Source organism: Sarcophilus harrisii, chromosome 2 (genome assembly GCF_902635505.1).
Source record: "Sarcophilus harrisii chromosome 2, mSarHar1.11, whole genome shotgun sequence".
Taxonomy (NCBI): Eukaryota; Metazoa; Chordata; class Mammalia; order Dasyuromorphia; family Dasyuridae; genus Sarcophilus; species Sarcophilus harrisii.
The window spans coordinates 548,324,783-548,339,987 of NC_045427.1; the positions used below are offsets into that span (position 1 = coordinate 548,324,783).

Consider the following 15,205-nt stretch of genomic DNA (forward strand, 5'->3'; position numbering starts at 1 on the left):
AAATTCTAGAATGCTATCATTAACTTCAAAGCTTCTATGTCTCTGGCTGAGGCAAAACCTTGGCTTATACATGAGCAGCATGAGGCTAAAGGATCCACATAATTAGGCTTTACCAGCATGTCAGGAATGTTTTCATCTGGAGCAAAAATAGGAGAAAGTATCTTCAATTTCATCTCAATCCCCATCCCAGGTGGAGCCAGAGAGAATAGTTGAGGTGGGGAAGATGGTAGCAGCAGATGAGGTGGAAGTAATTTCATAGACCTAGACAGTCTGTGTGTACTGTACCCACTACTGAGCTGGAGAAGGAAAGGGCCTGCTATTGGGAGTAGGCCCATTGAAAGTAAGCTGTAGTGCTTCCAAAGCTTCCCTCAGAGGGACTATACTTTCAGGTTCAGGCCTTCAGGGAATAGGGATTCTCCTGGGATTCTTTGGGATTGAGTATGCTTTTGTTGACATTATCCTTACTAAGAAGTTCCTGAAAAGATTACCAGACAATTTTAGCATCAGAAGTCATACTTCCCCAGGAAGGAGGAATTACTTCTCTTTTTGACCAAGGATACTATTTTTTTAGGTACCTGAGAACTCCAGGGAATGAGGTACTCATTGATCCTGAGAAGCCAGGGAAACTTCAACTGACCAGGAGGAATAGAATCTCAGGCAACTGTGTCGTCACTTGCTTCTGTTGTACTAGGCAGTTGTACTAGGAGAGGGGGAAGCCTCCCCCACTTTAATTTTCCCTCTGTCGATCTGTGACTGTTTTCTTCCAAGGTGTGGCTTCCTAATATAAAAGGATATAGCCATTAAAGAACCATGATGTTCAAGGCATGTAGACACTGGTCTTCATAATTCTGAGGGGTAGAGTGCCTGAACAAAGTATGCCTCCTCCCCCCTCCATGTTGGAACCTGGAGTAAAAACTCAGGAGTACTACCCTGAGACTGCTCTCCATTTTAAACTTCAAACACCAGAGTAAACTCTGCCATCTCTGCTCCTAGATGTGTCTCTGATTGGATCAGGTGGGACAGGATTCTTAAGTTCTGAGCATCAACCATACTTCTCCATGTAAACATATAAGTCAACAAATTTTTTTTTCCTAGCATAACAAGGACCGAAAAATATAATATGTTGGAGGGAGAGCAAAGCAACTTGTTTCCAACATTTAAAAAGTTTTGCTTGATAGTAAATGTTTTACATTCTTTTTAGATAAGAGCTTTGATCATTAAACTCTAAAAAACTTCTGTTATCACAATGGGTTTAAGTAACTTAGAAAACTTATTAAAAAGTATATATCATTTGGTTGCTTATACTTTTGTAAAAAAGTTCATTGTGTACACAATTCTGTTTTGAAAAATAATGCCCAATTTTTCTGCTTGCAATTAATTATGTCTAATAAATCAAGCACTAATTAAATGCTTATTATATGCCAGATGGGGCAGGGAGATAATTTAGTGGATTGAGGGTTCAGCTGGGGTCAAGAAGACATATCTCCCTAAGTTTAAATTGGGCCTCAGACACTTATTTCCTGTATAACTGTTTGCTTCAGTTTCCTTATCTGTAAAAAGATTTGGACAAGAAAAAGGCAATCACTTCATTATCTTTGCTCAGAAAACCTAAATGCCTCAAGCTTCTCTGTGAGGCATTTAAAGTGCTTCTCAGTATAACTTAATCTTATCTTCCCAAGTGGTTGACACTTTGCTCTCTTTCATGCACTTTATATTCCAGCTAAAAAGGCCTCTTCATGCCATGTATGAAGATTTTATCTCTCATCTCCTTGTCTTTGCACGTCTGTCCCCTTCCTGAAATGCTTTCTCTTTTTACCTCTGACTCTCAGAAGCCTTATCTCCTCTTAAAGCTCAGGTAAGTAACATTTTTTTTAATAAGAGTCCTTGCCAAATTTTCCTACTTGCTTCCTATCCTGCAGAGATTACTTTGTTTTTATTTCCTGTACACACTGTGTCCCCAAAAGTCTTAGAAAGTTTTAAGCTTTTAAAGGCAGAAATCCACACTAAGACTTTTGGAAAATCCTGCATTTTGCATACATGGCTTGATTTCTCTCAGTAGGATGATCTATTGAACATACAGGAGAATACTCCTTGAGGACAAGGACTGGTTATCTTTGATTTTGCAAATCTAGCACCAGGCATAGTGCCAAAGCACTAACTTACCTAACTACCTAACAATACTAAATGTTGCTCCAGCAAATTGAATCGGTCTGTGCCATTATTTTTGGAAGCATTATGTACATGCATTAGTATTGCCACATGTGGGTTCTGCTAATCTTTTGATTCAGAGACCTTGGAGTGTTTGATGATATGTTGTTAAAATGTTCAGGCTGTCCATTTCTTTAATGGTTTTAAAGTGTAGTTCCAAACTTTTCTATTTACTCTGAAGCCAACACTTCCTTAAGGGGTTTACATTCAAATATGTTACCTTAGTCATAATAGATCCTGGAAGAGAAGCACAGAGAAATGCAACTTCCTCAATAACACACCAATTCTTAAAAGCTTTTGGCTCCTGGTTGAGTATACTTGTACATATCAAGAGAAATGATCAGTCACAACTAGAAATGGCACTTATTGAAACAAATGAAGAGCAGCTGACCCATACCAATTATACACAAAGAAGGCCCATGCTGGTGGTAACACAGTCTTGAGAACAAAAAAGGATCAATTCCTAAGCTACTGAAAAGAGGAGAGAAATACAAAATGACTAATTAAGAAAAATCATAGCCCTCATTACAAGATATCAACTACTAAGCTATATACTTACATTCTCATCTCTATAAAATAATTATGGAAAAATTTTACACATATATTGAGAGAATCTTTGATAAAGGCAAAAGAAAAGACATTAACTGAGTTCACCAGTGTATGCAATGTTTTGCTTGTGTAGAGAAGCATGGAATAAAAGGTGAGGGATGTCCATTTTCTTAACTTCCCTCGTGCACTGGGTATGTTGGAGTCATAGCCCCTCCTTCCTTGCCATTAGGCAAGTTTTACATACCATTGTGACACATTGAAAGATAGAAAAGAAAAACAATATCTAGGTGCCCACCACTCTTGACTCCATCCTTGTCTAAGACTACCCTGGGAATAGAATTATGTTATCTTGTCTCAAATCTAAGTTATGTCCTTGTTATAGCCCCTATCTATTCAAGAATGGTCCTCCTCCCTTGTCTGACAGGGTCTGAAAATTGTAATCCCCAATTACACAATCCCCAAAATTGTAAATACCAAGTTAACTCCTCTCTCCCTGCTTTCTCTCTGAAGTAAAGATAACAACAGCTGCAAAATGTTAGACTTAATTGCATTCTCAGCTTCTGTATCCTGCTTGCAAACCCTAGTAAGCTAAAACCCTATATAAGTTCCCTGCTATTATGTTCTCTCTAAAGTATAATATTCTCTGTTGAGGTTTTCTTGGGGTCTCTGGAGGCAGCCTTTGTTTCACTTCAGTAATACTACAGGAGTAGCCAGGGGTTAAAGTCCAAAGTCCAAATCCTTTATTGTCTCTTTCAAAGTCTTATCTCCTTCACTTGGGGCTCGGTTAGTTTTCTTAGAGGCTTATCTCTCTCCTTGGTTCCTTAAGCTTGAATTCCTCCCGCCAGTCCTTTGCTTTCTCTGCCTCTGTCAGCTTCTCTCCGAATCCAAGGGTTTTAGCTTCAGCCTCCAGCTACCACAAAGGTGGAAGATGGAATGAATCTGTCTCAGCCTCCAAGAGCTTCTAGTGTGCTTGTCTTTTCTGGCTCTGAGAGCTTCTTGCTTATATGTACACTGAGTACAAACTAGTCATTATATCACTTGGAAACTATTATTTGTTGTAGGATGAAATCAATGCTAAACTAGATTTAACCATTGTCTCCCCAGTTCCACTTAGTACCTTGTTTCAAGTTCTGGCCCCTAACATCTCCTTGTAGGATTAAATCAATCACACTGAACCATGCTAAATTAGATAACTATTGTCTCCATCAATTCCACTGACTTAGTACCTTGTAAGAATCCTTTTTTTCCCAAGTTCAGAGTTCTGGCCCATAACACCCTGCCTCGGTTTATCTGGGCCAAATGCTTTGGACAAGAGTTCCATTTTCGTTGGCTAGCCTAAACTCTCCACATTAAAGATTAAAAACCAATCTCGGTCTGCCTCAGTTTTTTTGGTATTATACTAGGATCAAGTTTGGTAATTATATAATTACTCTTTTTTTTGTTCTTTCTATTTGCTTTTTTTATGCTGCTTTTGTGAATTGTTTTCCTATTCCTATTAACTTTACTTTCCCATGCATCTCTGAATTCTTCATATTCACTGTGTCTCATAACCCAATAATTCTCCATTGTATTCATGTAACACAATTTGTTTATTCATTCAGTCGAGGGGCATCTATTTTTTTTGCCAGCTCTTTGCCGTACACAAAATAGCATACATTTTTTTCTAAAGTTTTTTCAACATTAATTGGATTATAGAATCATTCTTTGCAATCCTCATTATAATTATTTCAAATAATTTTCCAAGTTCCTTAAAATGTAGATCTTGGGTTTTTTTTTTTTTTTTTAATCGCCAAATCCTAGTATAGTATTATGTACAAAGTAGACACTTAACACATATTGAACTGAATGCCATTGATTCTTCCTTGCTCTTTCCTCTTAATCCATTTTCTTAACTCTTCCCAAGACCATGTCTTCAGATATTTGAAGAAAACCATTCCCCATCCTTACCCCACAAAGTCTTCCCTTCTCTAGATTCACCATCCCCAATTCATTGAGCCAATTCTCAAATGAGATGGTTTCAAATTCTTTCATTATCCTATTGCCTTCCTCTAAATATAATTTTCAAAATGCCCTTTCTAAAATGTGGTGTCCATATAAAACTGTGCATATCCTTTAATACAGCACTGTCTCTTCTGGGTCTGTATCCCAAAGAGATCATAAAGGAGGGAAAAGAACCCACATGTGCAAATGTTTGTAGCAGCTCTTTTATAGTGTCAAGGAACTGGAAATTGAGGCTATCAGCTGGGGAATGGCTGAATAAGTTATTGTATATACTATAAGGGAATAGTACTGTTTTATAAGAAATTATGAGCAGGCTTATTTAGAAAAGCCTGAAAAAACTTATATGAACTGATGCTAAGTGAAGTGAGCAGAACCAAGAGAACATTGTACACAGTAACAACAAAATTATATGATGATCAACTACGATGGACTTGGCTCTTTTCAACAATTAGGTGACTCAAAGTAATTCCGATATACTTGTGATGGAAAGAGCCATCCATATCTAGAGAACTATGGAGACTGAATAAAAAGCAAACTATTTTCACTTTTGTTGTTGGTGTTTGCTTGTTTTTTCTTTCTTATGCTTTGTTCTCTTTTGATCTGATTTTTCTTGTACAGCATGACAAATATAGAAATATGGTTAGAAGAATTGCACATGTTTAACCTGTTTTGGGTTGATTGCTGTCTTGGGGAGGGGCAAAAGGGGAGGAGAGAGGAAAGAGGGAGAAAAATTTGGAACACAAGGTTTTACAAAGGTGAATGTTGAAAACTATCTTTGCATGTATTTTAGAAAATAAAATACTATAAAAATAAATAAAATGTGGTGCCCAGAATTGAACACAGAGTAGAAGACAGAAGAAATAACATTTTCCTCATTTTAGACTCTAAGATCTCATTAAATCTTGACTTCTATAACACATCACTGACTCACATAGTTATCATTAATCATTTTTTGTGTCTGTGACAAATTAAGGAGAACAGAACAGAGAACATAGGCTCATTTAGGTTGCAGCTACTCATGAGAAGAAATACTGGCACAGTATTTCTAAATTATTAAGAGAAAAGAAACATACTCAAGGATAAAGTGAAACAAGCAAGAGAGGAAATATACCTTAAGAGGATACTGTCCATGGTCTCAAAATTTTCTACCCTGAGCAAAGGTTCAATTACTTCACTTTAGTTTCTGATTTGTGGACTTATATTGAACTTTCTCTTTGCTGTAACTTCTAGATAGTTTTCACAAGAGCTGCTTTCTGACACATGTCAAACCTTAACCTTCCAGATCCAAGTCTTAAAGAGCCATGATTGTTTTCTGTATGAGAACATTTCCATTATTTATACATGTCCTTTTAAAATATGAGCTCATTCAGTAATGAACTGAACCAGCTACACCCAGCGAAAGAACTAGGAGATGACTAAGAACCATTACATAGAATTTCCAATCCCTATATTTTTGTCCGCCTGCATTTTTGATTTCCTTCACCGGCTAATTGTACACTATTTCAAAGTCCTATTCTTTTTGTACAGCAAAATAACTGTTTGGACATGTACACTTATTTTGTATTTAATTTATACTTTAACATATTTAACATGTATTGGTCAACCTGCCATCTGGGGGAGGGAGTGAGGGGAAGAAGGGGAAAAATTGGAACAAAAGATTTGGCAATTGTCAGTGCTGTAAAATTACCCATGCATATAACTTGTAAGTAAAAAGCTTTAATAAAAAAAAAAAAATGAGCTCATTGATGAGCTCCTTAAATAGCTAGAAACGTCTTTTAGATACCACACCTTTTTCTTCTCCATCTAAATCAACTATGACCTTGTCACCAGTTTTGTTTTATTTTTCTTATGAGTTCCTAACTATTCTAAGACAACTTCCTTTATAGTCTCAGCCCATGAAATCCTACTGATCCTATTTTTGGATCTGATGTAGTAAGTATACATCAAATTATGCTCAGCAATCTCTTCCTTCTTCATTTATCTCAAGTTAGAATTGTCATTGACCGCTAGATTTCCACCATTGCTTCCAACAACTAGTTTTGATGTCATATTAGCCAGATTGTTATTTACATTTCAGTTGTGTCTGATTCTTTGTGACCCCATTGAGGGTTTTCTGGGCAAAAATCCAATATTTGTTAAACATGGTAGAAATATATGTTAAATCCAATATATACATATTTATACAATTGTCTTGCTGCACAAAAAAATCAAATCAAATCAAACAAGAAAAAATGAAAAAGAAAACAAAATGCAAGCAAACAGCAACAAAAAGAGTGAAAATGCTATGTTGTGAACCACATTCAGTTACCACACTCCTTTTTCTGGGTGTAGATGACTCTTTTCATGACATGATCATTGGAACTGGTCTGAACCATTTAATTGTTAAAGAGACATGACCATCAGAAGTGATCATCGTATAATCTTGTTGTCATGTACAATGATTTCCTAATTCTGCTCATTTTACTTAGCATCAGTTCATGTAAGTCTCTCCAGGCCTCTGAAATCATCCTGCTGGTCATTTCTCACAGAACAATAATATTCCATTACATTCACATACCACAATTTATTCAGCCATTCTCCAACTGATGGGCATCTACTCAGTTTCCAGTTTCTTGCCACTATGAAAAGGGCTGCTACAAACATTTTTGCACATGTGGATCCCTTTCCCTCCTTTAAGATCTCTTTGGGGTATAAGTCCAGTAGTAACATTGCTGGGTCAAAGGATATGCACAGTTTGATAACTCTTTGGGCATAGTTCCAAATTAGTCTCCAGAATGTTTGGATCTATTCACAATCCCCCCTTAATACAGAGAATCTTAATCTTTTTGTACCATGAAATCCTTTGATATGAAACCTATAAACCTCTTCTAAGAATTATATTTTAAATACATAAATTACATAGGTTTACAAAGAAAGCCAATTGATTGAAATACAGCTATGACAATCTTTTCAGAAATTTGTGATGCAGTTTAAAAAAATAACATTGTGATAAGATAATACATTTAAAATATAGGCAGGTTAAAGTTCAATTTTATTTTTCAAAGACATTCTTGTAGCGTATAATCTTATCCATGTTACAAAAGGCTACACCATTTTATAATTTATATAATTATATAATTTATATAATTTTATATAAATGGTCCAGTTTTGCAAAATTTTAACAAAATAATGAAAATAACTCACTTTATTCTCGCACGCTGACAAAACCCTTCCTCCCAACACCAAATGATTGTAAATAGGGAATCTATCCCTATTTATATATATTTTTTTATATTTATTTTTCCTGAGGTAATTTTTTTTTTTTTTTTGCTGAGGTAATTGGGATTAAGTGACTTGCCCAGGGTCACACAGCTAGGAAGTATAAAGTATCTGAGGTTGGATTTGAACTCACATCCTCCTGACTTCAGGGTCAGCATTCTATCTACTGCACCACCTAGCTGCCCCTTAGATATTGATATTAACCAATGTAGGAATACATGACTTCTCCATTTGGCTGAATGAATTGCCTCATGGTAGGCCACATACAATACAGAGTATCCATTAACAGGGCAATTGTTATCATCTATAATCTATTAGTCTAGTTAATAACTGCAATCATTTTGAAGGCATTATGAGCATAAATAATATTTACCACAACTGTAACATGATATAAAAATATTTCCATATGTGATTGACAGGTTTTGCTAATAATTCTATGGCTTCTTGACTACATTTATAATTGAAAGAAAGGTTAAATTTTAGTCTGAAATTAGTGAAAATAAAGATTTATTTTTTCCCCTCATTCAGGTTCACAGATCCCCTGAAATCTATTCATGAACATATTCAAGATCTATGGAACCTAGGTCAAGACAAGAACCACTACTCTAGCAGATGTCTAGATAAATGATATTCCTATCATAATTATATCTTGCTTCCATGCTTGATTGGTAAACTGTATCAAAAAGTCATTTTTTCCATTTGTCCTGGAAAACTGTGATAACTACAATATTGCTCCTGTTTTCCCTCTATTGATCTTCATCCAAATATTATTTATTATGCTTTCCAGCTCAGGCTCTAGGATTTCCAAACAGAAGTACTAGACCTTGACTGTGCTTGTTGACCCTGACCTGATATATCCATTTCATACTTTTGGGTGAATGATATTGTTAGTCTAGTGACACTGCTGTTTCTCACTCTCAATTTTATTTATAATTGGCTAATTTAGCTCTTCTTGATTCTGAATTTTTTTCTGTGAACATTCAAATCTATCTACTAATAATGATTGGCATTTGGAGATACCTATTGTTAGAAAGAGGTGGGTCCCCTTTGCAACCTTTGACATTGTTGAATACCCTCTCCTTTTTAGTATCCTGTCCTTCCTTAGCATCCATTACATCATATACTCCTGATTTTCTTCCTATGTCTTTGATAGTTCTTTCCTTTGAAAGCTCCCATTTCTCTCCTACATTCTTTAAGGTGGATATTTCCTACGGTTTTGTTTTCTTCTCCTTTTTTCTCTACACTTTTTTCATGTTTTAATATTTTTATCTTCCCCTGTTTTATGTAAAACATTTTTACATTTGTTTTTAAATCTTTGAGTTCCAGATTTTCTCCTTTTCATCATACTCTCCCCACTGAGAAGGCACATGTGAAGTTATGCAAAACATTTCCATAAAAGTCTTGTTGTGAAAGGAAAAAATAGAACTTCACTCTCCCAACTTGTTTTTAAAAAATATTTTGAAGAAATATATTTTAATGTAATTGGTTTCCTTTGTAATAATATGTATTTTATTTCATGTTTTTAAAAACACTATTCTGACAAGGGTTTATAGACTTCACCTGATTGCCAAAGGAGTCCAGAATATTAAAAAAAAGTTTAAGAAGTTCTAATAATCTACAATTGTCTGGTTCTCACTCTACAGCTGAGGAAACTGAGGCCAATGGCTTTTAAGCAACTTGATTAAACTGTCAGAGAGAAGATTTCAACATATCCTTTGATTCCAGCATCAGTGGTCTTTCCTCTGTTTCTACATGCCTACTTTATATGGAAGGTTAATAGGGGACAGAGGAAGAGAAGTAAGGGATAATGGTTTATTTTCTGATCAACTTGGTGAGCTTATAGGGTAGTAAGTCTCTGAGACTATCTTATCAAGGGGAGACAGTTAATCAGGTTTGCTTAGTTATATCCTTTACCTGTAAACTTATAAATTGACCAGATGATTTCAAAAGTTCTCTTCATCTCCAAATACAATGATTTTCCAAACTATTTCCACTTGCTAATCCAAACCATTAAATATTTTCCAAAATCCTAATAAAAAACACAAAAACAAAACACTTCCTATCTGCAAGAAGCTTAACTTCTATAGTTAGCCTAATACTTTAAATTTTGGATTCCTTTTCTTTCTCCATTAATCCAAATTTATATCTCTCTAGTCACCTCACACTTTTCCTTTTATTTTGTGCATGGGGGAAGTCTGGTGTTCTTTGGCCCTGTAAAACACTGAAGGCTGTTTCTCTGTCTTATTCCCCTGTTGAGGGATGGGGATGACAGCAGCAAGTCAATTGTAGAAGTCTTACTTGTTTTTGGAAATGAGTCTTTAATAATACTTGGGATTTATTTAGCACTTAATATACATCCCTTTCTTTGACCTTTGCAACAACCCTGTGAGGTAGATTCAGGAGGTATTATTATCCCCATTTTGCCAGATAAGGAAACGGAGGCACAGAGAGATTGTTTTAAGGGGTGTGTATATCTATAGATAGATATACACACCCCTTAAAACAAAGATATAGATATATTGTAATATATCTATATCTTTACACATATATATGTATGTATATAAATATAGTATGTGTATATGTATATATTTGTGCAGATATATATATATATATATATATATATATATATATGTAATGTTCATGACCCCACAGTTAATAAGCTCCAAGAGATATGATTTGGGAAAATCCTTAAATTGTAGAAGTTAGACATAGAAAGAAAAAAATCTCCTTACTTTCAGATAAAGGAATATTTCTTTTGATTTTTTTCCTCTCCCTGAAATAGACTAAAGGAAAATTCTTTAATTAAAAAAATGTTAAATAATGTAAAAAAGTTCAAAAAGGGGTAGCTACAGGTGATGCAGTGATTAGAGCACCAGCTCCAAAGTCAAGAGGACCTGAGTTCAAATCAGACCTCAGATACTTAACACTTCCTAGCTGTGTGACTCTAGGCAAATCACTTAACCCCAATTAACTCAGCAAAAAAAAAAAAAAAAAAGTACTAGAATATCTTGCTGCTAACACAGATTTGAGGGCTGGACAACTCCATTCCATCTGGTGAAATGAGGATAAGAGGAGTGAATAGATTTGAGAATACAAAGCTTTGAAAACTCTATAATCTACTTTTCTCACAAGGACAGATTTTAATATTTGCCATTTTATAGGTTAGAAAAAGGGAATTCAGAAATTTTTAATCTGTCTACATTTACATAGCCAAAGATTGGGTTATAAGCTTGAAGCACAAATCAGAATTGTCTCCCTCTAAATATCCTTTTCTTCCCACCCAAAACCTGATTTTTAATGTTTGACAATTTTGGAGGTGGAAACAATGATGCTGAAAATGTAATGATCAGCTCTCCTTGATGAGCTGTCTCCTGGTTACCTTTAAGTCACATAAAATCTAGAAACATTCTAGAAACAATTTTACAGTGGAACCAATACAAAGTGATGATTCATTTTGTGAAGAAAAATTCAGAGAAAGGTCTGATTCTCATTCTAGTACACAAGAGGAGAGAAAAGGTTGTATATAAGCTATCCCAAAAGTCTTAGTACAATTCTAAGACCCTCAAATTTTTGTGTCCCAAAAATTTTAGTGCATTTTAAGCTACTTAGTTTCTTAAAATTTTACCTTTGTGTCCCAAAAGGGACACTGTGGACAGAAAGCCTTCTAGCTGCTTAATTAATGTATAGATTACAGCTTCCCACTGATCTAATTGCAAGTCATAGCACTTAATTTAACTATTCCTACATTTGGAGTTAACCTAGAAATTTCCATCAGAGCATATCAGAAATTTCTCCTTTGGGGAAAAGTTAATATTAATTAACTCATTAAGAATGTACACTCAATACTTGTAATTACCTTTCACCTATTTCTTATTTTTGGGTATTTTAAATCAATTTACCAATTCCAAGTCCTTGTCCCTACATCAAAATACAACTCTATCGTTTGCTTACAGATAGATTAAAGTTTTTATTTTGCTAGGTAACTAAAGCAGTGATTGGCCTTTAAAAATAAAAATGAATTTATTAGCTTGTTTACATGAATGTAGACCCAACATGTCTTGTTTATACCAGATTCTAAAATGTGCTTTTCCCTTGACAGATGAACTTCTATTTCAGTCATGGATGAAACAGATGAGTAATCCATCCTTTTTTTTTTTCTTCTTTTTTTGGCCAGGAAATTGGGGTTAAGTGATTAGCCCAAGGTCACATAGCCAGTAAATGTCAAGTGTTTGAGGTGGGATATGATTCAAGCAAGACCTTCTGAAAACAGGACTGATGTTCCCTCCACTCAGCTGCCTCCGTGATAACTTCTTTTTTGAATTTTCAAAATCAAATTTCCTATTAAGAAATGAAGTCAAAATTGATTATAGATGTAAAGAAAAGAAGTTTTTCCAACTCATCACCAAAGTCTTTCTACAGTAATAATTTTCAAATAACTGTGTTAGTGTAAATTATGTAAATAATCATAATTATAATACATGATATATATCTTAATTATAATTACTTATAGTAGTTATTATGGGCATAGAATCTGATGCACTTAATATTCACTCTATCATCCCTCTATTATGTTGATGACAAAACTTCACCATCCTTTCTCTTTAAGAGTGTCAACCCAGGGAAGCCCACCACTCAAAATTCAGTGGAGTCCAAGCTGAGTTGAAATTTTAAAAGTTTTATTTGAAGGGAAATTGACATTAATGCTGAGGCAACCTAGTACAAAGTACAAAGGGACCCAGAGCTTTGGAGAGGCAGTGGCAATTTATACTTGAAAATTACAAAAAGAAAATTCAGGGAAGAATTAGATTTAAAAATGGACAGTCTTTCCCATGAACAGCTGGGGTACAGAAGCAAGATATTTTGCAGGAAAAATTGACAGAAAAGGCAGTTTAGGCTAGTTTGTGGTACAAAGATCAGCAAAGCCAGATATCAAACAAAAAAGATTTTGGGAGTAGGAAAGACTGGCATTGGACACATTCATTTAAAAATATTCCCCGCAACCCTAGTATTGAGATGGCCTAAGTTTGTTCGGCTAAGTTAAGAAAGGTTTTTTCTTTTTCCTCCAAAAAGGTCTTTATTTTGTTAACCTATTGCTGTTTTCTTATTTTAGATTTCTTATGCTGCGTTTTTCATCTTTCTTTTCTTTTTTTAGTACAAGAAGAAATATGATTTCTCAGGATATCATCATAGACTACACATTTTTCTTGAAAATAAGAGATTTATAGATAGACACAATGCTGGGAACCACTTATTCACAGGTACTGCAGTAAAATTATTCTCAATACCTCTCTGGGAACTGGGAGTGGTAAAATAAAAAAAAAAAGTAGCAAAAGAGTATAAGGTGAAGGATGTTAATCAATAACCAGGAAATGTTTCTTGTGCTTTCATATGAATCTTCAACTAGTGAGTCAACAAGTATTTTATTAAATACTTACTATGTGCCAGATATAGGTAATAAAATAAAATGTATATGTGTGTGTGTGTGTGTGTGTGTGTGTAAAATGATAGTGTGTTACCATGATATGAAATGAGATATAACTAGAAATTTTTATGCATGAAGCAAATTCTCTTTCAGAGGTTTGCAGAGTTAGCTGAACCAGTTAAAGTGGATTGATGCTTCCAAGATAGGGACTGGCCCTTCCCCTAGAAAGTATGAATGGGAGGAAGTTAAGTCCCTTGGGGGCAAGAGGAATGTTGTTTTGTGGGCAGTAGCCCAATAGGCCATAGTGTGGGAGGTGAAGTAGGATAAGGGGTCAGCAGATGTAGTAAATGCTTCTTTTGCACAATGCCAGTGGTACAAAGACAAATGGAAACACAATCCTTGCCTTCAGGAAGCATATATTTTAGTGGAGATAATATAACATATTTACTAGCAACCAGGGGGAACAACAAATACTTTTGGAGGAGCTAATTTGATTTGAGTTTTATAGCAATCTAAAGATTCTGAGAAAGGATTGGGTACATTTCAGGCATGAGTAATAACCTTTAAAAAGGTATAAAAGGAGGAGATGGAATGCTGACTTCAGAAAACAGGAAATGGGACAATTTGGTGGTAATAGGGAAAACTGATATGTTGATTAAGTGAAAGGGACCCAAGTTGTAAAAGTAAGCTGAGGGGCCTGAGCTGCCAAAGTGAGAATTTTGTATTTCATTCTAGGGACAACAGGATGCCAGTGAAAAGTCCTGAGCAAGTGATCAGGACAGGATCAGACCTATGCTTTAGGAAGATAATTTTGTTATTGTGGAGGCTGAACTGAGAAGGAAAAATCAGAAGCCATAAATGTACATAGGAGGCTATTTTAAAAGCCTAGGAAAGAGGTGGTGAGGACTTTGTATGTGGAAAGGAAACAAATGTGAGAAATGGTATAGAGTGTGTAGCTAGTTGGTATAGTGGATAGAGCACTGGGCCTTGTAGGCAAGAAGAGCTGAATTCAAATCTGTTGTCAGGGATTTACTAGCAGGGTGATCCTGAGCAAGTCCCTTACCCTCATTTTTAAAGATGGGGATAATAATCACACCAATCTCCCAGGGTTGTTGTGAGGATCAAATGGGATGTCAATAATTGCTTAATAATCAAAAAAGTACTTAGGACAGTGCCTGGCACATAGTAAGCACTATATAAATGTTAGCCATTATTATTATTAGTTGACAGAACTTGATGACTGATGGGATAGAAGGGAGAGTGAAGAGTCAAGAGTGATTCTAAGAACAGAAAACTTGGTTGTCTAGAAAGAGTAATTTGGAGGAAAATCATGTTTATGTGGGGCAGATAATGAATTCCATTTCAGACATTTTCAGTTATAGTGGGACATTCAGGTGAAGAAAAATGTCCATCAGAGAGTTAATGATAGAGACATAGAGTTCAAGAGAGACTAGTACTGAACATATAGATAAGAGAATAATCCATATAGAAATGATAATAGAGCCAAGAGAAACTGATGATAATACATACAAAGTCTTGTGAGAAAGCCCCAGTTATGGAAACAGGGCATAAGTGGTGAATCCATCAAAGGAGACTGAAAAGGAGAATCAAGGGAGAATAATATCAGCAAAGCTAAGTGAGGAGTCAACAAAATTAAAAACAAACAAACAAAAAAAGAGATTTAGAATGTTGAGGAATGGGAAAATGCAATTCAATTGAATCACTGAGACCATGGATAGCCCTGCACAGAAGAGTTTCCCAGTGGTG

At 35.2% G+C, this 15,205-nt stretch overlaps 1 long non-coding RNA gene across 1 annotated transcript in view; it reads left to right on the forward strand.

Annotated features, from left to right (window-relative positions):
* The first annotated feature begins 12,509 nt into the window (after positions 1 to 12,509).
* The window catches only part of LOC116421867, a 31,327-nt gene continuing 28,631 nt past the window's right edge, over positions 12,510 to 15,205 (forward strand). Inside the window, exon 1 of the long non-coding RNA XR_004232451.1 lies at positions 12,510 to 13,274. This is a non-coding gene — a long non-coding RNA (uncharacterized LOC116421867). The remainder of the gene's footprint in view (positions 13,275 to 15,205) is intronic.